This window comes from Enhydra lutris, unplaced genomic scaffold (assembly GCF_002288905.1).
Source record: "Enhydra lutris kenyoni isolate GAN:26980312 unplaced genomic scaffold, ASM228890v2 scaffoldscaffold13, whole genome shotgun sequence".
NCBI lineage: Eukaryota > Metazoa > Chordata > Mammalia > Carnivora > Mustelidae > Enhydra > Enhydra lutris.
Genome location: NW_019154097.1, coordinates 54834882 through 54861351, shown reverse-complemented (window position 1 = coordinate 54861351; position 26470 = coordinate 54834882). Strand labels below are relative to the sequence as shown.

The 26470-nt window shown below is 60.9% G+C and overlaps 1 protein-coding gene and 1 pseudogene across 5 annotated transcripts in view; both read right to left on the bottom strand.

The window, feature by feature from the left end:
* The window catches only part of LOC111145738 (mitotic arrest deficient 1 like 1), a 329575-nt gene that overhangs the window by 11668 nt on the left and 291437 nt on the right, over positions 1 to 26470 (bottom strand). The window lies entirely within an intron of this gene.
* LOC111145940 lies at positions 14899 to 16191 on the bottom strand (annotated as a pseudogene).

Here is a 26470-nt window from a genome sequence, read left to right as displayed (position 1 = left end):
TTACAATAGCGTCAAAATAGCAAACAGGGATAAAGAGAACAAAGCTATAAGCTAGTGCGGAGAGAAACTGTTCTCGGCCTGGTATTGTTACAATGGATCTAGGAGCTCAGTTAAACCCTGACCAAAACCCTATCAGACTTGGATTGTACACGTGGATCAGAGGAGCCCAAAATGAATACAGAAATGCAAAGAATGGAGAACACTTCAAACAAGTCTGAAGAACAAAGCTTGGGGGGACACCACCTGATGTGAAGGGAGTGGTGGAAGGAGGGTGGTCCTGGCACACAGACACCTGCCTGCCCCTCCAGGCATGCCAGGTGTGCATGGTCCTGTCCCGGGAGGCACCATCCGCTGTCCCAGCAGAACGACCGCGTGCCCAGCCCCTGAGTCTGGCCCTCTGCTGGGATTTCTGGGCTCCTCTGCATGCCTGTGACATGTTTGGGAGAAACTACTACGGGGTCCTCACGCCGCATGGCACAGCGTGTGTGTCCATCGGCAGCAAGGGCGTCGTAAATCTACAGTGAGCCAGCAGCTGAGGGCCCTGGGGTGTGGAGGGGCCTCAACACCTGGTCTTGTGCCATTAACAGGGTGACCTCCCTCCGCCAGCACTGCTGGACACTGACTCCAGGTCCCACATTGGCTGGGGCACCAAGAGAGGAGTCCTAGGCCTGATGGTTTGGAGAGGACGGTCCAGAGGACACCAAGGCCAGACACAAGGGGCGGTCACCTGGCTGGGGGAGCCTGAGCATCTGCAGGACGGTCTGGACTGTGGACATTAATGCTGGTCCGAGCTGCAGCCTCTTGCCTTCACCGGCTGGGTCAGACTGTTCCTGCAAGCCCGCACTTCACAGGTTGCCCGCGAGCACAACTGGTGGCCCGGGGGCCCACAGGCCCCCGGTGCAGTCACAGTGCTGTGCACTAGGCACGTCTCGCTAGCTCTGGGCCAAAACTATCCCTGTGACTTCTGTGGACTTCCAGAAAGTTCCATCTCCACAGTCACGCTGGTGCAGCCCCACCATCCTCACGCGCCCTGGCCCGCCCCTGCCCTCCTGGGGCTGCCAGCTTAGGCCATCTCCACCCTGATGACCAGAGTCCGTTCTTCCCCCGAGCTTCCAGGCCAACTGCTTTGACCGTGGCCTGACTTCCATCTGGATTGGCAGAAGCAAATATGGTGGCCCAGGGCAGACCTTACACTGCCCTGGCCCCTGGTTCCCAGCCCTGGCACCAGGCGCTCCTCCTCTGAGGGGGTCCGGAGCAGAGAGGCCGCAGGAGGTTCGGAGGGGCTGGGCAACCTGAACCCGGGGCACATTCCATTAGGGTGTGATTTCGGTCTCCCTCCCCTCGGAACAAGGGGCTGCTGCTTGTGTGTGGGGTTCCACTGGGAGGAGACCCCCTCTCTCGGGACTGTGTCTGCCCCCGAGTCGAGATTCTCCGTCTCCGCTGGGGACTGCAGGTGCTCCCTCAAGGTCCCCAGCCCTCACATGCCTGCCACTGTCCCTGTGCCGGCCCCTTACCCTTTTGGCGTTGGTACCATCTGCAAATTGCCTTATTTTTCATCTTTGGCAAGGCTGAAAATCTGATCATGAAAGGAGATTTTCTTTTCTCTTTTTTAATTAGTACTTGGTAATATCACCAAGCTGCAAGTTTATGGCTTTGTAGATCTTGTGTTTTTGACACTAATTACTCACAAAGGCTTTTTAAGCCGCATTTCAACTCTGCAACTGCCATGCCGGTAATTAAGCAAGAGAGGAAGAGGCAACAGATTCCAGGCGTCACACTTGACCCTTCCGACCCGTGCTCTGGCTTCCGTGTGGCCACAGTGCCCATGGCCCTGGCAGGAACCCAGCCCCTCCCCAGGCCATCTGCCTCCAGGCATCTAGCCCCCTGTGATCCTGACAAGGTGCTCCGGCTCTGCTCCACACTTGGGCACCATGTTTCAGGGTTCTGGTGGTGGGAAGCACAGAAGTCCTGGGACCCCATAGGGCATGGGTAGTCTATAGCCAATGGTCTCCTGGAGCCTCATGGGAGGGCCTGGCTCTGCCAAGGACACACTGCCCACCTCCTCGGTCTTCCTTTCTCATGGCCCTGTGGCCACTTGGCTCTTCAGACCCTCGCTGAGCACCTACTACGTGCCCTCCCCTCCCTCCTTCCAAGGGGAGGTGAGTGTTGAGCTGTTGGGGGTCCTAGGAGGCCACATACACTTCCGCCCTGCCTGGGGCTCAGTGGGAAAGCCTACCTGGGACCCTCAGCAGAGGTGCGGTCCCCAGCAAGCCCACCAGCAGGTCTGGGGCAGGGGCTCAAGGCTACACAATTCTGGGGCATGATGTTCTCCTGCTCTAGGAGCGTCCACAGCCCCCCCAGGGACCTCCCGGCAGGCAGGGCACCTGGGGAAGCAGAAGCTGGTCACCCTGGGCCAGGACACTGTGCAGCGGGCGGGCACCTCCCTTCCCGCCCTTCCCTGTAGAACCCACAGCTTCTGGGATGGTGATCAATCGACCGAACAGGGCAGCAACCCTCCTGTTGTCCCTGCATGGCAGGGCTGCACCTGGGAAAGGCTCCCAGGCAGGCTGGGCAGGTGCAGTCTCTGGTGCGCTGGCCAAGGGCTGTGGCTCGAGGAGCGGACAGACCTCATGGGCCTGCCCGGCTGAGTGTGCTCGGCCCTCCTTAAATACAACTGGTTAGTCACACTTCAGTGTTTTTTTTATTGCAATCCTATTTTAAGATACAATTAAAACATCTCATTGCCAGAGTGCACGGTTCCTACTGAGTCTTTCCCCTCGTGCCAAGGAGTCAAAAACAAAGACGGGGTGGCGATTTGGGGGCCATTCTCATTCCCAAAGTGGCAGGCCTGCTCAGGACCAGTCCCCGAGGAGACCCGGCCCCCCAGCACACCGTGCAGCCCGGAGGCTGCGTCACACGAGAGCCTCCCTCCAACTCTGCCTGTCAATGGCACTGCCATCCCGCCACTGCTGTGGAGGGATAGACGCTCCAGAAGTCTGGGCTCTGCAAACACAAGTACCTGACAGGAAAGAGGCTCTGGGATATCAGTGAGCCGAAGCCACCACTGGAACACTCATGCACATCAGTGCAGTTTCACTACAGCTGAAAAGGGGCTGAAGAAAGAGTTATTAGCAAGTTCGGACACCCCTGGGACGGTGACCACGTGCCTTGCCCATGCTGGTCCCACCCAGGTCATAGCCCATCCCGGGGCTGCGTGCACCCCGCCACAGGCCCAGCACTCAGACCCTGGGAGGCGGTGGCTGCACACACTTCTGCAGGACCCTCAGTGATAAGGCAGGCCTGAGCCCAAGACTGGTGGGTGGCTGGCGGGACTCTGGGAGGAATCCAGCAAAAGACGGTGGGCGCCCAACAGGCAGACCCCGGGAAGAGCCCGCCACAGCCGCGCGGGAGGCAGGTGGGGCCATGGTGGGGTACACGGAGCCCGTGCAGTGGTAGGGGCTGCAGTCAGGCTGGGGGCCGACACCTCCCCCAGCATTTCCCTTTGCCCTGTGGGAGAGGGAGGGGTTGGGGTGACACGGGAACCCAGGGCTGCCCCCAGAATGATGTGACCCAACTTTCCCCATGAATGACTCCATCTTCCCTTTGGGGCTTTTGGTGGGGGGAACACCCTGGAGGCAAGGGGCTCAGAACTTGGCTAGAACTGGGAGCCTCTGGAGCATCTCCAGTGGGAAGGGATGCAGGACACCTGCCCTGCATGCTGCCATCCAGGTATATGGCCAGTGAGCTGTGAGTGGGCAGGGAGCCATGGCTGCTGTCACCTCCGCTGGGAGTCTGAGTGCCAGGACAGGGGAGGGGGTCACGGTGACGCTCAGGGCTGGTTTCATTCGTCCTGTGCACAGAAACCACCCAGGCCTATAGGCTGCCGCCACCGTGATGGGCACGGCACAGGTGGGCTGCAGGGGCTGACCACAATGGGCTAGGAGGGCTCGGACATGGGTCCCCTGCTTCCCACCACCCCACCTGGCAGACTCACTGGCTGCCAGAGAGCATGCCAGCCGGGGGGGGGGGGGTTGGGAGGCAGCCACTCAAGCTCCATGGTGCAACTTGATCTGGCATGGCTGTGCCCAGAATCCTGATGCGGGAGAGGCTGTAGCTCTGACCTTGGCCAATTAGGCAGTCCTCCCGGCTCCTCACGGCCCATGGCTGAGAAGTCAGCCACCCCAAAACAAGAGTTGGAACACAACCCACTGGCCCGTCTTTCTCCCTGGTTCCCAGAAAGGAGAGCGCTGACCACCACGTCTCAGGCCAGGTGCACCAGGAACCACGGGCCACTCACCGTGGCTCCCTCCACGGGTCCTAGGGAGATGGCGGGTGGTGCTGGGTGACCGCTCCTGACCACAGAGCCAGCAGGCAGGGGCCTCTCCTGGTGGCCCAACTCGGGGGCGGGGGGGAGTGTTATTCCAAGGCCCTGGCACCCAGAACTGGGTGTGGGGGGGCTGGCGGGTCTCCATCCACCCTCCAGGGAGCACAGCCATGGTGAGAGGCAGTATGCCGTCCACCGGGATGGAGGCCACTGAGACCCAAGGACACCAAACAAACAAGAGTCATTTGCACCCAAAGTGTCCCCAAACCGAGGGGTGGTATGGGACCAACAGAGTGTCCAGGCTATGAAGAGGACGCAGGACAGGAAGTGGTCGCCAGGATGGTGCGGTCGTTGGAACCAAGGCCTCCCCACTTCCCTCCCCCCGGGGCAAACAGCCAGCTGAAAGCGAAGGGTCCTGGACTCCCTCCCCGCACGTCCGGCCCTCGGAGGGAGATGCTGTGTGTGCACCTGCACTGTTCCGGCCCCGAGCATGCCCGCCCCTCACTGTGGCCAGGGCTCAGCACGCGCGCTGCTTCCCTGCCCCCAGACGATAAAAGCCAAAGGGCGGAAGTCCTTCGTTCTCTGCAAAAATTCCCTGCCCCCAGACGATAAAAGCCAAAGGGCGGAAGTCCTTCGTTCTCTGCAAAAAATGCTCGGACTGATGCAATTTGCGTGTGCAAAATGTGTGACGTGCATTTTCCAGCTCATCAGCACCTCAGCCTGCATGAAGCTGCTGTTGGCTTTCAGGCCCGTTTCACGGGGCTTGAGTTGTATTATGGGATTTTCTTCATCCTGCAATAGGAGATCTCATGTCCTGCTGATAACTCTGCATTTTCATTGACCACATTCATCGGAAAAGGAAATTTCAAAACGTATTCTGCAGCCATATGCTCCTCAGCCCCAACAACTGAATACAAGTGATCTGCTCACATCCGGCAGGTATCTTCCTGTGATTTAATTTCGGAAACGATTTTCTAAAGGACTCGAACGTTCCTGCCCGTCCTGGGAAAGGGAAGTCACTGCTCTCCTCAGGGTGTCTGAGGAGCATGTGTGTCCTCTCCCACTGAGCTAGCACCACACTTCTCTCAGGACGTGTCCGAACGTGCTGGAGTGGCTGAAGCCGTGGCTTCCACACAGCAGCAAACCAGGGGGCTGGGCGGGCACAGCTCAGGCGGCCTGGGGAGCTCAGTGCACAGAGCCTTCGGCCAGAGCCCCCTGCACTCCCCAGGCAGGAAGGAGCAGCTTTATGTCACTTCCCAGGTGGAGACCTTGTCCCGAGGGGTTAGATCCAGTGTCGTTACAAGCGTGAGGCAATGTTTTAGAATTTGGGGACCGAACATAAAAATTGGAAGCCTTCAGCTACTTTGAACCCCAAAGCCCAGCGCACCCCACGCTCCTCGGTGGCTGAGGCTGGTTACTGTTCGCTTCCACGGAGGCTTCCCTTACAGGCAGGCCGCCAGGGCTGGGAGAGGAGGGGGAGGTGCTGCAAGTGTTTGTGAGACGCTGGCTTGCCCTGGACACGGGCTGTGCACTGCAGGGACGGGAGGAGAGTTAGAGGCCGGGCCCACCCTGGGACACAGTCCAGTCGGGGAAGGAGGACCAGTTCACTTCATTTGGGTCCAGCAAGGACAAGGCCCGGGCCTGCGATGACCTTATGTCCACAGCATCCCAGGTCCTTGCGCTAGAGCCGAGCCACCCATTGGGCACGGCCGAGGCCCCCACAGGACAGCCGTGGCCCACGCTTCATCGGTAACACAAAACAACACTTTTTCCATCACCCATCACCCCCTCCCCGGAACAACACCCCAAGAGCGGTGATGCCGCATTCCTCTGTCCTCCTTTTAAGCACATGAGTGTGTGCCAAGCGTGTGTGCATGCCACATGCGTGTGAGCAGTGTCCACACACACGTCTGTATCACACAGGGGCATGAGCGCTGGGTGTGGCTGATGGATGGCTACGGTGCTGCCGTCCCTGTCACCAACAGCTCAGCCACACGTGTGAGGTAAGGCGGCTCTACTGCAGTCCACTTTGGGCATGGTCTGTGCCTTTTCCTGATTCCCACTGCGATGCAGTCACAGTTGTGCCAAGTTGCCGGGAGAGCCCTGCGGGAGGTCAGGGAGGCTTGGGGCTGCTGGGTGTGGGGGCTGGAGCTTCTCGGGGCCCACACTCCTCCTCATCCCTTGCGGCTGCACCGAGAGAACCAATGGCCACCAGGGGAAGGGCTGCGAAGGCCTTGCTGGGTTTGCACAACCCTGAGAAGACCGCACCTGGGCCTGACAGCACGAAGGTACAAACTTGGAGATGCACACAGGTGTGGGAGGGTCCGGCTTCCTGCCTGGGAATTGCCCCAAGAGGTCCCGATGTGGGAAAGGAGATGGGCCCTGACTTGGGGCAACATGGCTCTGGGGCCAGGGTGGTGTGAGCAGTGAAGGCCTGTGCCACGCTGGTCACTGGGGCCACTCTCTGTGGACACAGGGTGTGAGAGTGGTGTGTACGAGAAAAAGGGCTCCTGCAGGCCTGGCCTTGGAGACAAGCAACGACCCTTGAAGCAGGAATAGCCATGCTTTGATGTAGAAAACACCGGTTAGTTTTCCAGCAGAGCATGCAACCTTAAGGGGATCTAATTTCCCGGACAACCTGGCAAGGCGCTGGCTTTCTGACTCCCACCAGCCTCCACCTGAACGCTGCCCACGCAGGAGCTGGGCCGAGGCCACCCTCCCAGGCAGAGCCGCTCCTAGACGGGAGCCCGCAGCGAGCACTGCACCCACTCCTCACATGTCCAAGTTCTGTCCTTGCTATGGGGTAGTCAGAGCCACAGGGCAGAGCCTGGGCCTCACGCTGCTCAGAGGAGGGGCCTCCTGGAGCCAGTGTCCTGACAGAAAGGTGGAGGGACCTGGTGACAATGCTCCTGGGTGACAGTGAGCGCAGGCTGGGCCTAAGCAGATGGCTGGCAGGCGGAGGGGTCACGCGCTGTCCCCTCTGCTGGGGCTGGGGGCTTGAGCAGCACTGGGGAGGACCATCCATCACAAGCACCCTGGTCAATACCTGGCACCCATCCCTGAGACATCTATGGGCCCAGGGCCAGGATGAGTCCCTGGCAACTCCAGGAAAGTGTCCCTGAATCCCAGGCTTCTCTGGCTGGAAGGGCCAGAGGCAGGCCAGTGCTGGACGGCCTCCACGGGCGTCAAGGCAGAGCAGGGGCAGCCTGCGGGCGGGGAGCATGGCGGTGGGCGCCTCCCTCTCTGGTGTCAGCTGCCCAGCACGTGGAAGCACCTGTAAGTGCCACCACGGCCTCCACCATGCCGAGTAACAGGGGCGAGGAGAGTGTGTTCCCGTGCTCCAGGATAGGATCACAAATTTGAAAGGCTCTCTTGGCAAGTCACACATTAGCAATCGCAGTGAGCCCAGCCAGCAGAGCCGGGACTAGAAGCTGGGCAAGACCGGCATGAGGAAAGGCACCCAGATGCTCCCCCAACCCCCGAGTGCGCACAGACCTCCCCAGTGCTCTCAGCCCGTCTACACCCCAGGAAACACAGGGAACCCGCCCACCTGACAAGGCCAGAGTGCCTCCTGGCAACAGAGAGGGATAGGTCAAGGAGGTGCAGCTGGGCTATTCAGGAGTGCTGTGGGGGGCGCGGGGAGGGGCTCCAAGGTGCCTGAGTGGAGGGCAGGGCCCGCAGATGTGCTCCGGAAAACCTCCAGGCTGAGAGCGGGCACCCCCTGTCCTGCAGTGAGACTCCATGTCTACCGTCACCATGTCCGCTGGCCTGGGAGGGCCCACGGGACAACTGACATCCCTGAGGGACCGCAGCCCCAGGTGCCCCCAGCCCAGAACCTCCAGTGGGGGAGGGGCCGAGGGCGACTGCCTGGGCTCTGGGGGCCCCCAGGGGCAGATGGGGGGTGGGCAGCTCGGCAGGATGCCCCAGCCCAGCAGGGAGCCGACATTTGAGGGCGATCCGGGTGACACTATGTGATTTAAAAGTTAATTAAACTGAGTGGTACAAAGTCTAACAGCCCCAGGTGTTTATTTCCAAAGTGCATTTGGAAGGAAAAGGGGAAATCTAATAAAAAGCTTTGTGAGGCATTGCATTAGGAAGTAATCACATCGCTAAATCACCGGCCTCTGCGGTGGGCCTCCTGATGCCTGCGCTCGGTCCCTGCCCCCGCCTCCCCCCACCCCCCCACCCCATGACCCTTCTGGCCCAGAGCGGGTGCTGCAGCTAGGTCTGCCCCAGCAGCGCCCTCCAGAGGCGGCCGTGTGTGTGTGTGAGCTCCCCAGTTCCTGCGTTCATCCTTCAGGCACTGGCTCTCTTGCCCACCACCAGCTCCTCCGTTCACGCACTCACTCACTCACTCACTCACCCACCTGCTCGTCCATTCACTCGCTCACTCGCTCACCAACCCACTCATCCGTTCACGCACTTCCTCGCTCACTCGTTCACTCGCTCACCCACCCGCTCCTCCATGCATGCGTTCACTTGCTCACTCGTTCATTCACTTTCTCGTTCCTCTGCTCGCTGGTTCACCCGCGCACATCTCTCTCCACACACTTGTTCCCTCACTCCCACATCCCTGCCCTGAGCACTGGCCAGACCATAGCGGGAGGGGGAGGGGAGCATGCAGCCCCACTGGGACGCCCAGGGTCACATCTGTCAACCACAGAGCAGGAGGCACCACCCCGGGAAGCAGCATCTGGGGTGAAACCCCAAGGATGTCTGGGGTCAGAGGCGTACGTGGGGGATTCCAGGCCCACGGGGACCTCATGTGCTGTCTGGTCCAGACGGCCACCTCCTGTGGATGGTGCTGACCCTGCATGGGCAATGCCCTGACAGGGAGCTCACCACCTCACAGGGCCACCATCGTGTGTCACCGGCTTTAAGCTGCCTCCCTGGACATCCGGTCTGCCCACAGACGGTACAGAGATGGTGGGAAGTCTGAACTGGGGCTGGGCTCCCCGGCTGCCCACACAGAGCTGCACAGGAAGCCCGTTGCCCTGCTCAGCACCTGCCCCAGGCCTGCTGGGGTGGGCGCCCTGCTCACATTAATTACGACAGAGTAAACAACAGTGTTTTGAAAACCCATGTTTCTATGTGATTGCTTTTTTTAATTGGTTGGTTTAACATTTGAAATTTGATTTAATTTTAACTTGATTTTCCTCACCATGGGGTCAGGCTTGGAGCCGGGGAAGTCATTACCGGAGCACCTGTCATCAGTGGCGGGGACCCTGGAGCACGCGCACCCCATCCCTAGGTGCCACCGTCGGCGTGCTGATACCAGGGTGGTGGTACTCGGAGCGATGGGGGGGCGGGAGGAGGCCGCTGCAGGGGTCTGTCCTCATGGTTTCCCCCTCCTCCAGGGCCCAGGCTCCTGGGGTCTCTGCACTCCCCCAGGACAGACCCACACACCCTTCCCGCCCACTCTTGAGCTAATGAGGGACAGCTCCTGGCAGGTGCAGGTGCTGGCCAGTTCATGGGCAGCCTGTCCTGTGTGGGAGCCACCTATCAGCTAAGGTGTCTGTGAGGTGACACAAGGCTGGGGCGGCCATGACGGCCTCAGGCAGGAAGCTGGCCTGGTGCAGAGGGCAATCCACTCCCTGTGGCAGGCAGACCGGCCCTGCACCCTCTGAGCCTTCGTCCCCTCCTAACACAACAGAGGCTGGGTCTACCTGGGAGCCCACCGGGAGGACAGCATGACACATGCATCCAAAGAGCCCAGGAACTCTGCCAGCTGGGCGTGTGCACTAACAGCAGCTGTATCACGCTCCTGGTGCCTCTCCATGCCTCAAGGCCACCAGAGGGCAACCAGCCATCCCCTCTGCTCCAACTGCCCGCCACAGAGTCCAACACCACGGGCAGAAATGTCATGCGCCACACTCTCCAGCCATGTGTTCTCTACACATGTTCCATGGTTTTCCCATCTCAGGTCTGCAGGTGCTAGCTCCTCTGCCTATGTAATGGGCTCCTTGCAAGGCCCTTCTCAAGGGCTGCCTCAAAACCTGATGCTCCTGCGAAACCTCCCAGAGTCTTCAGACAGAATGAGCTACCTCCTCATTTATTCATTCCTTATCCACCCACCCACCTACCATCTGTCTGTCCATCCGTGCACTCATTCACTCATCCATCCACTGTCCGTCCATCCACTCACCCATTCATCATCTGTCTGTCCATCTGCTCACCCATCCATCCACTATCTGTCCATCCATCCAACCACTCACTCATCCATCATCTATCTGTCCATCCATCCACTCACCCATCTGTCCATCCATCCATTGACTCACCCAACCATCCACCATCTTGTCTGTCCAATCCGTCCATCCACTCACTCACTCATCCATCCATATCTATCTGTCCATCCACCCATCCACCCATCAGTCCATCCATTCATCCCATCCATCCACCTACCATCTATCTGTCCATTCATCCATCCACTCACCCATCCATCTACCACCTGTCCATCTATCCACTCACCCATCCGCCTACCATCTGTCCATCTACCCACAATCTGTCTGTCCACTCACCCATCCATCCATCTACTCCTCCATCTACCCCTGGTCTGTCTGTCCATCCTGGCCACTGGCTCCCACTCTGGCCCTGGCACCCACAGGCTTTCCCCTTCCCTGCCCAGTAGGTCCTGGTTTGGTTTAAATGGTGCATGTTGCAGAGACCAGCTCTGGTAGCCCGTGTCCCATCACGTCACCAAGGACTCGGGCTGGCCCCTGCTCCTCTCCCTGGTTTTATTTCCTGGAGGCTGTCTGGTTGCCTGTCTGGTTCTCAGCCATGCAGCCATTGCCCAGCATGGGCCAGGAGCAGATGACCAGTGGCCCAAGTGTCTGTGGCCTCTGGCCCCGTGTTCCCTGGAGCCTCTGAACCGTACTTCTGGAAGCCTGACGGGGAAGAAGGGCTCCCCAACCTCCACAGGCATATGGGGATACCCCTCACACTACACTCACGTGGCGATGTCCCTGTCCATGCAGCACCCATATGGACACCAGGGTTACCCTATCTGCCCGTGTGCATCTGCCTCACATGTCAGACCCACTGCTGAGCCCCTTGTCCTGCACTGTGCTTGCCTCTGAAGGCCTCCCTTCCTCCATGTTGGCCTGCCCAGCCCATCCTGATGGCACGCACCACCCTCCGCCCATCCCAGGTGCCACCTGACTGCCCCTCCCCCAGCAGCCCAGCGGCCTGCCTCCCCTCGACTTCACCTCCCTGCCCTGTCCGTACATCCTCCTTGGAGCTGAGGTGCTGCCTGGGAGCCGACAGTCCATGGGCCTCGTGTGTGCTCCCCGCAGCCTGTCCTGAGGCAGGGCTGTGATGCCCTGGCCGCAGCCGCAGGCGTGGGCCTGGGGTGGGCGTGCAGCAGGTGCTCAGTGTCAACGGGGAAGAGTCATCACCGAGGAGAGGGGAAGAGTTCTGGGTCTCAGAACACCCAACAGACACCTGCTAATGTCCCTGACCAAGTCCCCCGGCCCCGTCCAGACCCAGTCCAGCGAGAGCTGCTGCTTGGAAACTGAGCTCAGGGAAGGAAGGGCCCCAGCCCGACACCTGTGAGCTGCGCCCACGGCCACGACACACGGCCAGCAAGCTCTGCCCACGCGCCAGACACACACGTCACGGCAGCTCTGCTCGCGGCAGCTGAAGAGCGCACACAACCAGAATGACCACCAACAGACGACAGATAAACAAGACGTGGTCGCACACACTGCAGCGTCACTAGACCCTGACAAAGGAACGCTGTGCTCACCCCTGCTACACATGGACCAACCCCAACAGTCTGACGTGAGTGAGAGAAGCCGGATACACGGGGGTGCGTCAGGGGCTTGCTGATATGAAATGTCCAAGGGCAGAAAGGGTGCTGGGTGCTGGGGCTGGGGGAGGGAGACGGAAGGGGGCATGTGGACACGCCGCCCAGGGTGAGGGCCCACGTGTCACCACAAATACCCTACTAACAGTCCTGGGTCGTCCACCTGAAAAGGGTGGGTTTTGTGGTAAGTGAATCACATCTCAGAGACACCCCATGTGGGCGCAAGGAATTTGCTGGGGTCACTTCAGCAGACAGACCCGTCTCTTGGAACAGAGGCCAGCAAAACCACAGCGTGTGGGCCAAACCCGCCATCAGAATCTCGTAGGTAAAGTTCGATCGGCACACGGCTGTGGTCGGTTACGTGCTCATCTGGGGCTGCTGGTGCCGGACCCCAGTGTGGCCCAGCAGTGGAGACGGGGAACGTGTGGCCTGCAAAGGCCCATATCTTCACTAGCTGGTCCTTCATAACTTCGTCAACCCCCACCACGCATGCTCTCAAGGGACCAGCCCCCCTCCCCAGACACACCTCCTGAGGGAAAAGAAGCTGGGGCGTGTGTTGGGGTGCACCCGTCACAAGACCTCAGGCCTGGGGCAGTGTGGGGCCAGCACCTGGGCTGGGGCACCCTCCCCGCAGCCAACTCAGAGTGTTCCCTGAGCAAGAGAAACACTGCCTTGCACTCTGGTGCCAGCGGCCTCACCATGACTACGAGGCGCACCTTGTCCCCTATAAGCATGTTCACATTACTGTCTACAGAAGGGGAAGGGCTGGGAGGCAGGACAGGGCACCCTGGACGACAGATGGAGCTCTGTGGAAGACAGAAGCCACCTGAAGCCCAGACCTTCCAGGTGCCTGCTGCAGTTGACAGCAGGCCCCCTTTTCTTCTACCAACCCAGGGCCCAGGCTCCATGTGGGAGGCACTGAGGCACTCAACCTGGGGGAGAAGGACTGGGACTTGGGACACACCCTTTCCTCCCTGAGCTGACTGGGCTAACGTGATACAGCCACCACGGCCAATGTCATGGGATCTGTGGGTGTGACAGACTTCCTGGGGAGACCTGCCTGGTGTTGGCCCCGCTCCAGAGGCCACACCAGAGGGAGAGGGTGGGTGAGTGAGATAGAGCGCAGCACAGTGTGGGGCCACGGAACAAGTAACTGGGCTGCCTGGTAGCCGGGGGATGGAGTCAGTGAAGAGCAGTGACTGGAAGGGCTGTCCTGGGACAGCCCCCCAGCCTCCCAGCTCTGCCCGGGACCTTGGTAGCCACCTGGGCAGTGGAAGTGACAGTGAGGAGGGGAGATGCCCCCACGGTGAGGCAGCTTGTTCCCCGCCACTCCAGGCCCCCAGGTGGCAGGTGCCATGATCCATGGTGCCCAGTTCGGGCAGCAGGGCTGTGGAGGTCTCAGGACACCCTGCCTGCTCAGCCCCACGCTCCTGGCACTCTCCTTGGGAAAGCAGCTTTTGTGTTATTCACAGTGTGGTGCGGGGGTGGGGGGCAGACAGGAAGACGCAGCTCTTGGAGACCTGAGCAGGGCACTCGGTTAGCACCAGTGCCACACCAGGAAGCCGGCCCTCCCGGCCACCAGAAGCTGTGTGCACCAGCTCCCTGAGGAACGGCCTCCACAAACTGTGATGTGAACTAATTACGTTTGCACAGTTAATCAGGACCGGCTGCCTCAGAGACGCGGTGTCCACAGATGCGGAGATGGGCTGCGGGGACACAGGGCAATGGCTCTAGCACATCAGCCCTCCTGTCTGCACGTCCACTCAGATGCAGAGGCCCAGGCCCAGGCTGCTGGCAATGCTCCCGCACCAGGGTCTTGGTGGCTCTGGGAGCCAGACGTGGGCTTCCAGTGACCCGCAAGTGCCCCAGGACCACTGGTCCAGCCTAGCTGCGTGACCGTACCTCCTACAGGCATCCCTGTGACGGGCGCCAGGGGCCAGCTCAGAGGACCGCTGGTGGGGTTGGCGGGGACAAATGTCGGGGGGACGGACCTGTGTGCGAGGCCCAGAAGGGAGGTGGGGCCGGAGTGCCTGATCTGGTCCCTTGGGACTTGCTAACAGTCACCTAGACTGAAGCAGGACCCAGGTGTGTGGCCTCCAATCTGTGATTCCCCAGCACTCGGAGAACCCCGAGAGGGGCCCTAACCGCAATTCTTCCCCCTGCCCTGGCTGATCCTTGTCCCTAGCACCGCAGTAGGGAACGAAAGTAAAGGATGGTCATGGGCAAGAGCCCCTCATTGAGGACCAGGGGATAGGGGTGTGAGCATGGGCCAGCCATCAGCTCCCGATGTAAACCAGTCACTAATGAAGACAGATTTCCACCCATGTAGAAAGGCACTGCCCAGATAAGAATCACACAGTTAAGACACCATCTCCCATAAGGAGAAGCAACACTTGCTTGAAGAAATCCTCGGTCCAAGTCCTTCGGGCGCTGTCCTGCTCTGCGGCTCTGCCTGAAGGGGCAGGGATGAGCCGAAGGGTCCTTCCTGGTTCTTCTAAGTCAGGGTCATGATCCTTCTGTGGCCCTGAGGGGGTGGGCAGCGGCAGAACTGGGATGAAAGCCCCACCTCCTGCAGGACTGAATTAGCCAGAACCTTCCAGATCGTATGGCTCCTCACTCAGGCTCCCCTCCCTCCAATGCTTGTCAGCTCTTGAGGACAGCCTGGGCTTCCCTGGCCTCTGACCCTGTCCCACATCCTCCCGTCTGTCTTCAATAGCCCACACCGAAGGCGATGTGTCCATGAGACCTCCCCGTGCTGCGAGGAAAATAACGTAAATTTATTGAAACTGGTTTTGGGGAGGGTGGGTGGGTGGCTAGTTGGGGGTCTTCCAAAGAGAATGGGGAGAAGAGCTAGCGCCCGGCCAGGAGGGAGCGGGTGCCTGGCCACCGACCCTATCTCAGGCCCAGCTTCTTCTTCTCCTTTTGCTCCTTGCGCACCACATCCAGGTTCCGGTCCTTCCACAAACTCTTGTGGAGCTTGATGGGGCGTGAGCCCACATACTTCCCATTCATCTCACGCATGGCGCGCACGTAGTCGCTGGGGTCCTTAAAGCTGACGAAGCCATAGCCCTTGGTCTTGCCTGTGCGCTTGTCTCAGATCACCTTAGCCTTAAGAAAGGATGGGAAAGGGCTGAAGGCGCGTGCTAAGATGCCATCATTCACTTCATTGCCCAAATCCCCACAGAGGATCCAGAAGTCATCTGCATCCCACTCCAGCAGGCTGGGGTCCTCCCAGCTGCTCCCAGCTGCTGTGCGAATGCAGCGTTTGAATTTCTCTGGCTTTCCTTTCTTCTTGTCCTCACCTAAGGGCTCTGGGACCTCAAGAGCCATGAGGCCAGGTGGTGGCTCAGGCCGTGGGGGCCGGAGTTGTGGACGCAGGGACAGGAGCTCAGGAATGCGCAGTGGGGGCAGTAGGCCTCGTACAACTTCTAGTGGGAGGGGCAGGGGCTCAGGCTCAGGCAAAGGCATGGCCAGGGCCAATGGCAGGCTGGGCCCAATGACCGCAGGGCTGGTGGGGGCACCTCCTGCCCCAATGGCCACAGCTGCGCTAGCCTCTTCCAGCCCGGCTGCCGCTGCGTCCAATGCCTCTTCCTTCTCTTTCAAGCCCAACCCCAGGCCTAGCCCCAGCTCTCGAGGTGTTGCTGGCTCCTCCAGCGGAGGTCTCAGAGCAGCCATGGAGCCGGGGGGGCCCTGGGGCCCGAGCCATCGGTGGCAGCATCATAGGTGGTCCCGGGGTGCCAGGCAGAGGGGGACCCACGAGGGCCTGGTTAGGGGGCCACAGGGCCATGGGGCGGGGACCACCTGCTGCTCGACGCAGGAACATAGCTTCTCGAGCCTCTGGACTATCCAGGTGACTCCGATCACCAGGGTCAAAGCCAACTGGACCCACGAAAGGAGGTCCACCCACCATGGGAGGAACCACTGTGGCTGCAGCAGCTGCCTGGGCCTCCAGAGTCTGTTGGACCTGCTGGTAAGTGTTGGTTGCGATAATTGATGCGCTCAGGACCCTTCTCCAGCCCTGGCCTGTGTCCGCACAAAGAGCCCGCACGGTGCTGACGGCCATGGTGGTGGAGCAGAGCCGAAACTGCGCGTGGAGGACAGACTAGGCAGGGCTCGCTGTGCACTCAGCTGCCAGCCCACCCTCGGTGTGTTGGGGACACCCCCACATGCAGATGGGTGCTCCAGGGTTCCTGGGCCTGGACACAGAGGACCTGGAAACAGTGACTGGTCACAGTGGCGCTGACCTCTGGCTCACATGGCGCAGAGGGTCCCGGGGGGAAACACGTCAGACCGGTTTGGGGGTGTCTGCTATGGACTGATGTGTTATGCCAAGATGTACAGGCTAAAGCCTAACCCCACTGTTGGGGTGCCAGGAGGTCAGGAGGAGGATCAGTGCCCCTACAGAGACCTAGGGGAGCCCCCTTGCCCCTCCCGCCGTCAGAGGGTCTGCTCCCAGCCTCCGTGGCCTCGGCGTGTGGCCACCTGGCTGAAGGGTCACCCCTGCAGCATGTGGTTGAGCCGGGGGCCCTAAGGGTGTCCACCGCTGCCAGCATCAATGATTCCCCCTGTGAGCCGTGGCCCTGCCCTCCGGCTTGTGGGGCTGGCCAGGGCCTCTCCCTGCCGGCTGCCAGGCCCGGCCGCACTCTCAAGGCCAGGCACCTCAGTGGGGCTGGCACCCCGATGCGGGCGGCCAGGCGCAGGCGGCAGGGGCACGCAGCTGGCGCATGAGGCTGGCGGAGACCTTGCTCTGCGTGCTGCTCTGACATCCCCTCCTCCGGCCTCCAACACAAGACGTCAACGACACCCTGGAAATGGCAACTCGACCACACATAACCCCTCCCAGCCGCGGAGGGGGTACTCAGGGAGCCGGTCACAGGTGCAGGAACCAGCACGGCCCTGGCCTGCCGCCGCTCTGCAGACCAGGCTGGGCGTCATCAGGCCACCCCTTCACAGGCGCCAAAGCTGAGGATGGGTGGCTGACTGGGAAGCCAGAGCGGCTGCCTGGCTGAGTGGCCACCGGGGGCCGGCTTGAGGGCTGGCGGCCAATTACTAGAGCGGCGCCCCATCCCCTGTGGCCCCCTGGCAGGGCCATGTGAAGCCCACCCTTTGTGGGTCAACTGTTGGAGGCCCTGCTGACCTTCAGCCAGTGGTGAGACAGCAGGCGGCCCACGCGCCACGCCGCCAAGCTGGAAAGGCACCCTCCTGCCCCATGCGGTCAGCAGTAAGGCCTATGGGGACAGGGCCGTGACCCCTCACTCCCAATCATGATGCACACATGCCCATGGTTCTCCCAAATCCAGAATCCTGGGGGGTCTAGCCACCAGAGCCATGGCCTTCGCTGGACACAGGTGCTCTGGGATGCTGCCCAGGCCGGCCAGGGAACGCACAGCCCTAGGCTGAGGCTGTTGGTGTCATTGTGGGCATCACTCACTGCCCTGGGCGTCCCTCCCCTGAGCCACAGGGAGCTGCACATGATCACCGTTAGCTCATGACTACGTTTCCATGCTGTCGGCTTCTGTGGCAGTCACCCCTTGCTGCCGGGAAGGGCGGCTGCTCCAACAGCTGCACCTGTGTTCTGGGTGGCCCCCCCACTCCAGGCGGACTACTGCTCCCACTTCCAGACCTTGCCATGGGGGCAGCCCTGGGCCTGGCCATGGGGTGCCTGCTCCATAGCTGTGCACACAGGGTCCCCACCTTGAGGACCTTGTGTTCCTGGGGTCCTTATGAGGCCCACTTCAACATCCCCTTGCTCCTCAGAGCTCCAGGGCACCTTGCATGGGCTCACACAGAGGCTGGGATTTAGAGGAAGGCAGATGTGGACCCAGAACATAACCGGTTGTCTGCCTGCCCCCACCTCCCGCCAGACCGGCAGATTCTTAGTCCCTAACCCCAGGCGTGAAGGCTGGGAGCGCACAGACACGTGGGGACCTGCCCGGGGAGAGGAAGCATGCTGGGAGGAACAGATGGTACAAGCAACGCTCACCTGGAAGGTGTCAGGTGCTGCAGACACGCAGCGAGCCAGTGGGGATGTGGTGGGGGGGTGGGGAGTAGGGCAGAACCCCGACAGGCACCGGTGGAGAGGGCGGAGGCTCCTGGGGAGCCTGGCGTGTGTGTCGCTCAGGCATCTGCTTTCTAGGGAGCGCCAGTGGGTTTGAAGGAGGCCATGGATGGACCAGTCTGGGCTGCAGGAGGCGGCCATGCGGCCGGAGCCCTGGGGTGTGGCGAAAGCGCTGGGGTGTGGCAAGCCTGGGGCTGGAGGGGAAGTTGCTTGCTCCCATGGAGACGCAGGGGTAGCCACAGCTCCAAAGTCCCAAGGAGGTGGTGGCATTCTATCTCTGATACGCATCGCCCACACTGCTCCCCTCAAGCCCTGGACAGCCCGTGGTTCTACAGGAGGCCACCTGGGGCACAGCATGGGCATGACGTGCTCAGGGCGGGGAACGGCGGCAGTGTTCACTCGCGGTTTGATGTGCTTCCATGCCCACACTTGCCATTGGTGGCCACGGCACTGGGCATGTGCCCTTCATAGGGCTCTGCTAACGCGGTGGACAGACCACGCAGAGGCAGCCGATTTCACATCAGCCCTGAGGACGCACGGTGCCCAGCAGGGCCTCCCCTTCCCCCAGGACAAGGCTTGCACTCGTCTCTGGAGTCCTGCTGCCCTTATCCTTGGGCTCCAGGGAGCAGCGTAGGGCCAGCAGGCAGACAGTGTCCCTGAGTGATGACCAGCGCCAGGCCTTGGTTGGTGCCCAGGCCTGGCCCCGAGGGGAGGTGTGGTCAGAGACGGCGCTGCGGTGAGTTAACGAGACGTCAGAGCGTACAGTCAATCCCAGCAGCCAGGGGCAGGGACTGTGTCCCCAGAGAGAAAGTCAACACCTGCCCCGGGGAGGACGGCCCTGGCCTCTGATCCACAACCCTGCTCATCCCGAGGTCAAAATCAGGAGAGGAAGGGCCCCACCCAGTCCCCACAGGGGGGAGGCGGAGCTAGGAGAGCCTTGGGTGGACAAACCATGCCAATCCTGGCTCAGTGCCTTCTGCCTGGAGCCTGAGTTTCCCTGTTCCTGGGGGTGTGGAGGCAGCTGCGTCTCCGGTGCAGTTCTGAGGACTAAGGAGAAGCCGTGGGCAGGGAACAGAGGTCGTGGCCCCGCACAGGCCAGGGTACCCCTCAGGCTCTCCATGGCTGGGGGTCTCCCACTGTGGAGAAAGGCAGCCCAGATGCAGTCACCCAGGGGCAGGGAGCTGCTGCCTCCAGAGGGGTCAGGAGGGTGCCCAAGGAGTGCAGCCCTGGGGCTGTGTCCCTGAGGAAAACATACACTGTCGTCAGGCAGAGAAAGGACACAGAGGAGCGGGCATGGTGGCAGGATGGGGCAGTGTTCAGGGGTACAGGATGCTGCGCCAGGCAAAGGCCCTGGGGTCTGCGGCATGGGGAGTTGGCCGGCCTCTGGGGCTGGGGGTGGTTTCTGGTTAGAGGTCACTAAGCACCAATGAAAGGCCCAGCCTGCCAAACGTTGGGCTGACATCTGCCCCGGCCACAGGGTCATGTCGTTGTGCTCCTTCATGACACAGACTCTTGCTTAGATCTCTCTCTAAAGAGAACAAAAACCACAAGCCCCATCCCTCGGGACACACCTCTATGTTAACCTCCCAAGGGGACCCTTAAACGCCCCGGGAAGCCCATTGGGGTACATGTGTGTTGTGGGAATGGGGGCAGCACCTGTGCCAGATGCTTGAAGTTTAAGGATGGAGGACGTCTGGGAGGCACGCGGAACTTGGTTTGGGGCCAGGTCACTCCTCTCGGAACACCCCACCTGTGCTGGGCACGTGAGGGACCATGGGGACAGACCTGGGACCTGGAAGGCCTCCCATGTCCGCTCCTGCCGTCAGCAGGTGGAGAAGGGCAGGCCTGGGCTTCAGTGTTCCCGACTTGCTGGCTGGACCCGGACCCCTGCCTGCAGATAGGAAGACTTGGCCAGCGAGCGGACAGCAGGGCGTTGATGGGGGCTCATGGAGGCACTCTCAGAGTGGCGGTGCAGGTGACTGTCCCATTGTGTGGCAAGGGCCACTGTGCTGAGTGGGCCAGGAAGCAGTGTTGGGAGCCTGAGCTGGCTGGGGAGGGAGGCTCTGGGGGAGAGCAGAAGCTCCCCCACCACGTGTCAGGGCGCATCTCTAGGGGCAGGCGGAGGGGGAGGGCCGGCTCTCTGATCCTGACAACACAGGAGCGTCCACACAGTGTACAGACCACGTGTGCCTCCCTTAAAAACTAAGAGGGGTACTGAGCTGCTCTCACAAATCAACATCACCCAGGGCTGGTGGCTATTCACTGACTGCCTGGGGGGCTCAGGCATTGGGCTGCCTAGGGAGAAGATCTCATGCCATGCCACCTGCTACCTGCCCAGGGGCAGAAGGCTCAGGACCCCACAGTCTCTGTCCTGCTGCGACGACCACAGGGGCTGCTGGGCGGGACCCACAGCCCCTCCTCTCCTGCAGGTAGGCTGGGCAGGTACGAGCGGGTGAGTCCCCAGGCATCCAGTAACCAGGCCCCTGTCTGGGGAAGGCCACCCCCTTCCTGCTGCAGCCCAGCTCTAGCAACACGGCAGACCTGCCCATGCCTGCGCTGGGATCTGCGCTTGCGGCTGAGGCTGACAGCTTGTGGGAAGCAGGAGCCAGCAGACCAAGGGGAAATTGCCACGGAGAACAGGTCAGTTTGGGGGACACCGTGGTCAGGTCTGAACCTCAGTCTTACAGCCTCCCTGGCTGCTCAGAGCATGAATGTGGGCAAAGGCAGGGGCTTCCCCACGTGGGGTGGGGGGAGCCAAGTGCAAGAAAGGTTCACAGAGAGCAGAGATCTCTCCAGGAAAACCCTCAGCAGGTGTGACACGACCCCGGTTACGTCGGATTATGTGTGCCTGGGTGGTACATGGTTCACACACACGTACCGATCGGAATGAGCGTGTGACACATGCTGCATGGGCTGGCCTGTGCCTCCCAGCTTCGGGGCTGGAGCCTCTAAGGAGGAAGTTAAGGTAGACCGAGGTCATGAGAGTAGGCCCCAATCCACCAGGCCTGGTGTCCTCCCCTAAGAAGGGGGGAGACGCGCGGACCCATGGTGCCCCCGCCTGGCACGTGCCCAGAGGACAGGCCACGTGAGACACAAAGTGGAGGACACTGTCCGTGAGGTGGGAGGATGCGCTCAGCAGCGGAGCCGCCAGCTCCATGGCCAGTGCCGGGGGCACTGAGCTGACTGTGCCCAGTGTCCACAGCAGAGTCTTATTTGGTACAAACCTGCCAGGCAGCAGCCACTCAAGCCCCGACATGTGCTGTGGGCTGTGCTCTCGTGTGTGCACGTGGGGGGCTGTGGGACAGGCACGGTGGGCACAGCGAGGCCTTCACCCCGGCCTGCTGCTCAGGCTTCAGTACGCCAGCACTGTGGTGCCCTCTCCGGGCGCAGGGCCAGCTTGGTCCGCCGCTGTCCACCCTGCGCGCTCCACGGGACCCCGTGCACTGGCCCAATCCCTCGTGCCGCCCCGTCGCTGTGCCACGAGGCCCTCCTGCCCCACTCCTCCCCTCCCCGCACCTGCCTGCTATCACGGTGCCCCCACCAAATGCTCGGACTGTCCTAGGTGATGGTACAGAGCCCAAGTGCTGCTGCAGAATAATGGGGAGCAGGTGGTGGAGGGCTTCGGGGGCTCATGGGGACTCTCGATGCTGATCTTTACTTTCATACATTTACAATTTCCCCCAGTGAGAAGTGAAAAGAGCAACGATCAGACCCCCCTGAGGAAAGCAGAGGCCACTACTCCCCTGGCCCATCTGTTGCCCTGGGAGGTCTGTGGGGCGAGCTGCTACAGCTCCTGGAGGGCGGGGCCCAAGGCATCTGTGCGGCCAGGAAGAGCATGCATGGGGACGGTCTGTCGGCACACTGTCCTGCCTCGAGTGACCTTCTGCACACCCAGGCCCACGGCTCTTCCGGGGAGGCAAGGAGACGCGGGATCCATGCGGAGACAGACCGTGTCTGTGTGTAATCTCAGGGGTGACCGGAGCCCCCAGAGCCCACCCTGCTGTGGGCTGATTGGTCTTCTTAAAACACGAACTGGGGACGTCCACCAGGGCATCGGAACCAGAGCTGCCTTCATGTGGTAAACGACCGGAGAAAATGGACGAAATACACACAACTGTGCGCAGACGCTGGGCGAGCAGCCACAGCAGTCCCAGAGAAAGGAGGCACGTGAGGGGCCCCTCACTGGGTGGGTGGCTAGCTCAGCAGCCCTGAGGAGCCAGGCCCTGCAGGCCAGAGCCCGTGCAGGACGGAGTAGAGCAGGAGCACTCTGTGACCTGGGAAGGCCCTCAGGGTGCACAGGGCCTCGCTGGCCAGAGAGGACCTTCCGGTGGGCATCCAGGCCTTTACCAGAGACTCTAGAGGGCGAAGGTCTCAGCAGCAGCATCTAAGCAGCCCGAGAATAAAAGCAAACTAGTGAGCTCTGAGTACGCTTGAACACCGGCCTCCAAAAGAGCCAGCCGACCAACTTGCCAGCCAGAAAAAGGCCACCACTGCTCAGAGGAAGACCCTCAACCATGTCATGTTCAGGAAGTGCAGGAAGTTAGGAAGCACGCAGAAAAGGCGACTGTGACTGGTAACTGAGAGACATGTCCGCCAACAGTTACAGGCCCAGAGACGAGGCAATCAGCACAGCAGGCCCTGAACGCGGCAGTGACGAATACACTCTCGGTTCATAAGACATGGACACAGTGAGCATCAGGCGAGCGGCCCCTGATGATCCCTCCTGGCCCTCCCGCCCTGGAGAGTCGCCTCCTATGCGGTCCCCTCACAGAGACGGCAGCGCGATGGCCCCGTCCGAAGCTACATAAGTCACCGCGTCCTACTCCACAGGCATCGAGCGGCCCCCGAGAGCGCCATGTGGCGAGCCGTGAAGCTTCCTGCCAGGAGCTGCACGGTGTGACAGCAGGATGTGTGTGCCCCCTCGGCCTCCTGCCTGGGCGGAAGCCCACGGGCACCCCTGACACAACACTCGTGGGGCCCTGGCCCTTAGACACTGACAGGCGCTTGTTGCTCTAAGGGATTTGTTACAGGCTAACAGGTAACCGAAACGGGGGTGACGGTGACCTACGAGAAAAGAACCGAACGGGTCTGTTGGATATGACAAACACAACATCTGAGACAAAAAACTTACCGTATGAAGCGCACAGCAGATGAGCAGCTCCCAGAGAACAGGTCAGTGAACCAGAAGATGGAGCGACAGACACCATCCAAACCGAGACACGGAAACACAAGCACACAGCCAAGTGACACCAAGTGACCTTCTGGGAGTGGGGCCAGAGCTCCAGGAGAGGCACAGGAGCAGCACATGAAGAATGACAGCCTGGATCGTTTGAATCTGGTGAACTATGACACCACAAACCTGAGGAGCCACTGGGACCACAGCGAAGTGAGCACAGAAAAAATCCCGCAAGCAGCCCAAGGCCAGGAGACCAGGTCCACAGGGCGAGGCCAGATCACCAGCCTCACAGGCCCTCTGGGTGTCCAGGGGCTCAGCCCCTCGTGGGCCCCGGCGCCCACTGTGGCGGACGAAGGTGGTGGTGTTCAGGGGGCTGCTAACAGTCCAGGGCACAGAGCGTGAGAGACCCAGACTGACTCAGCCTGGCTTTCCCCCAAGAACAGGAGCTGCGGTGTGCTTGGGTTCTCCAGCGATGCTGTCTAGGGACCCGAGGCACAAGGATGTCCCCGGGGGGCACAGGGACAGGCCTCTGTGGGGTTGAATGGAGAATGCATCTCCTGGGGGCCTCATCTGGAGGTGTACCCCCCCCCCCCCGGCCAACGCCATCTCACCGCAGTGAGCAGACCAGCAGATGGACCGGAGGACCCGGCTAACTATCTGAGCACAAAGGAATACCCGAATCAATGAAGGCAGGACCACAAACAGTTCCTCACGGGACTGTTGAGCCCGTCACTGGGACGAACATTTAACCAGGCAGAAAATGCTCATAATCCGGCGTTGAACGGAGCGGGAGACAAAACCCCGTGTTTTGGGCCCGCTTCACCAGGAAACACACACGAACACAGAAGTGAGCCGCTGACCAGCCCACGCTGCCCCTGGACACGGGGTCCCACGTGGCTGAGAGTTACCCTGCAGGCCCAGCTATACTTGGATAGGGTTCCCACAGCTGCTTGTACGATCAGGACCCGGGCCTCTGTGTGGCCACCAGGCAAGCATGGCCACCAGCAAGGAAGGAGGCATGAGTCCAGGCCTGCAGGAGTCACAGGACGGAGGTCGGGTAGAGGGTCTGTGGCTGTGACCACGGGGCTAGGTGGCGGCCCCAGGGGAGGCAGGGGCTCACCTCGCTATGAACGTGGACTGCACACTCCACTCACCACCCCTCCCCCTCACGCTTATGCCCTAATAGTCCGCTTAAGCCCTCAGCCCCTGTCTTAAAATCTTTTGAATGAGCTCCTGATGCTCTCGGAGAGCCGACATGCTGCCCTAGCCGCCAGGGTGCTGTGTGCCCCAGGCCCTGCTCCTCACCTCCCTCCCCTCAGACCCCCTCCAAAATCCCTGGGATCTAGCCCCAGAGCCTTATTTCAGTTTTGAGGATGCCTGGGCCCCCTTGACCACAGGGCCTTTGCATAAGCTCCTGGAGTTGAAACCAGGTCTTCCTTTGCACTGTGCTGCTCACAGTGTGAGGGCCCACTGTCTTCTGGAAGGACATGGCCCATCTGCTTGGGAAGAAGCTATCATCCCAAGAGGTCACCAGCCTTTCCCGAATGTGTCTCGTAACCAGAAAGGCAGCACTGTACACCAAGTCAGCCAGCTCTTTACTCATGTTCATGAATTTTCTTCCCAATGTTGGGAGCATTTCCTCATCCTGAACTGAGGGCTGTGTCCTGGGATCCCAGCTGCTGTTCAATCCCCCTCAACAAGTCAGTCCCCCCACCCCAGGAGGGCGGACACCAGAAGGCGCGGGCTCTGGCTTGGGCATCATCCAGGTTAGCATAAGCCTGGCCTCTCCTCCTGAGGCCCGGGGGACAAGTATGTCTGGGCAGAGGGGGCTTGGGGGTCACAGTGCACTCCACACGAATACTCGGACACTCTGGGTCACCCCGATTCCTGAGCCCGCTCAGCTGAAGAAAGGAGAGAGGTTTTGAAGTCAGCATGTATTCAAACCAACTCTATTTGAAATTCAGGGGACCCAAAAAAGGCAAATTCAAATTAAAGTGTCTATCTAGACTTCATTGTTACAGCAGGAGATTGGAATGCTCCACGAGTAGCTTTCTTCCGACAGGAGCCTGTGCGTGGTCTCGACTGCCTGTCAGGGGAGGGAGTGAAGGAGAAACAGCACAGCTTCCCCCACTCCCCCGGGCCTCCCACGCAGGAGCCCTGTTACTTCTCCACTGCCTGGTGGGGCCGCATAGATGCCCAGGCTCACCCACCATTCTCCCGCAGCCAGGCCTCCATCCGCACAAAGTGAGGGCAGAGCTGGGGCCACGAGGGAGGAGAGCTGGCGGGACTAAGCTGTGTTCCTCCCAGGAGCAGCCGTATTCTACTGTCCAGGGCTCTCTGTCCAAACCAGCAGGAGCCCCCTTCCCCGCAGTGTGTGCAGCCCACACACCACACCACAGCCTCGACACGAGGCAGGGCGGCTCCCGCCCCCCCAATATCCCCTAACATCCCCCAATAGGCAAGGCTCCCCCGCCAGGAGCTGCGGACGGAAGACCAGGTTCACCCAGCAAAGTCTGAGTGCCCGTAGGGCCCTTTTCTCCTCTCCTTTAAAAATCTGAGAAAACAGAGCAAACCCCTTTCTCTCGCGATTACTCAGCTCAGAAACAGATACTCCAACTCTGATTGTAGGATCTGACTTGAAGCAACTGGACAGTTGCGGCCCAACCTGGGATGCTGGCCCCCTCATGCATAAATGCAGGGGTAAGACCAGGCCATGTCCCGACACCTTGGAGTCCTGACTGTTCTGTGAAAGTCACGACACAGCCATGGTGGCAGGGAGGGTGCAGAGGCCCTGGCCTGACTAGGCCTCCAAGTCCCGACTCCCAGGCCGGCCCGGTGCCCCCTAGACCATCAGGCCTGCAGGCCACACTGCAGGGACGTCCCCGTGCACCTGCGCGGCGACCCAGCAGCCAGCCACGCTCTGCGGTAAATCATCTGCTCCACAAAGTCACCTTCAGGGAGAAAAGTGCCAGGAGGGGACCACCGAGAGGCACTGCTGGCACTTACATGTGGGGCTGGCCTGATCCCACCAAGCTTCCAGACACAGCACGCCCTAGCCACCCAGATCAGTCAGCAGCCACCAGGCACGGCAGGAACGCCGCCCATCTG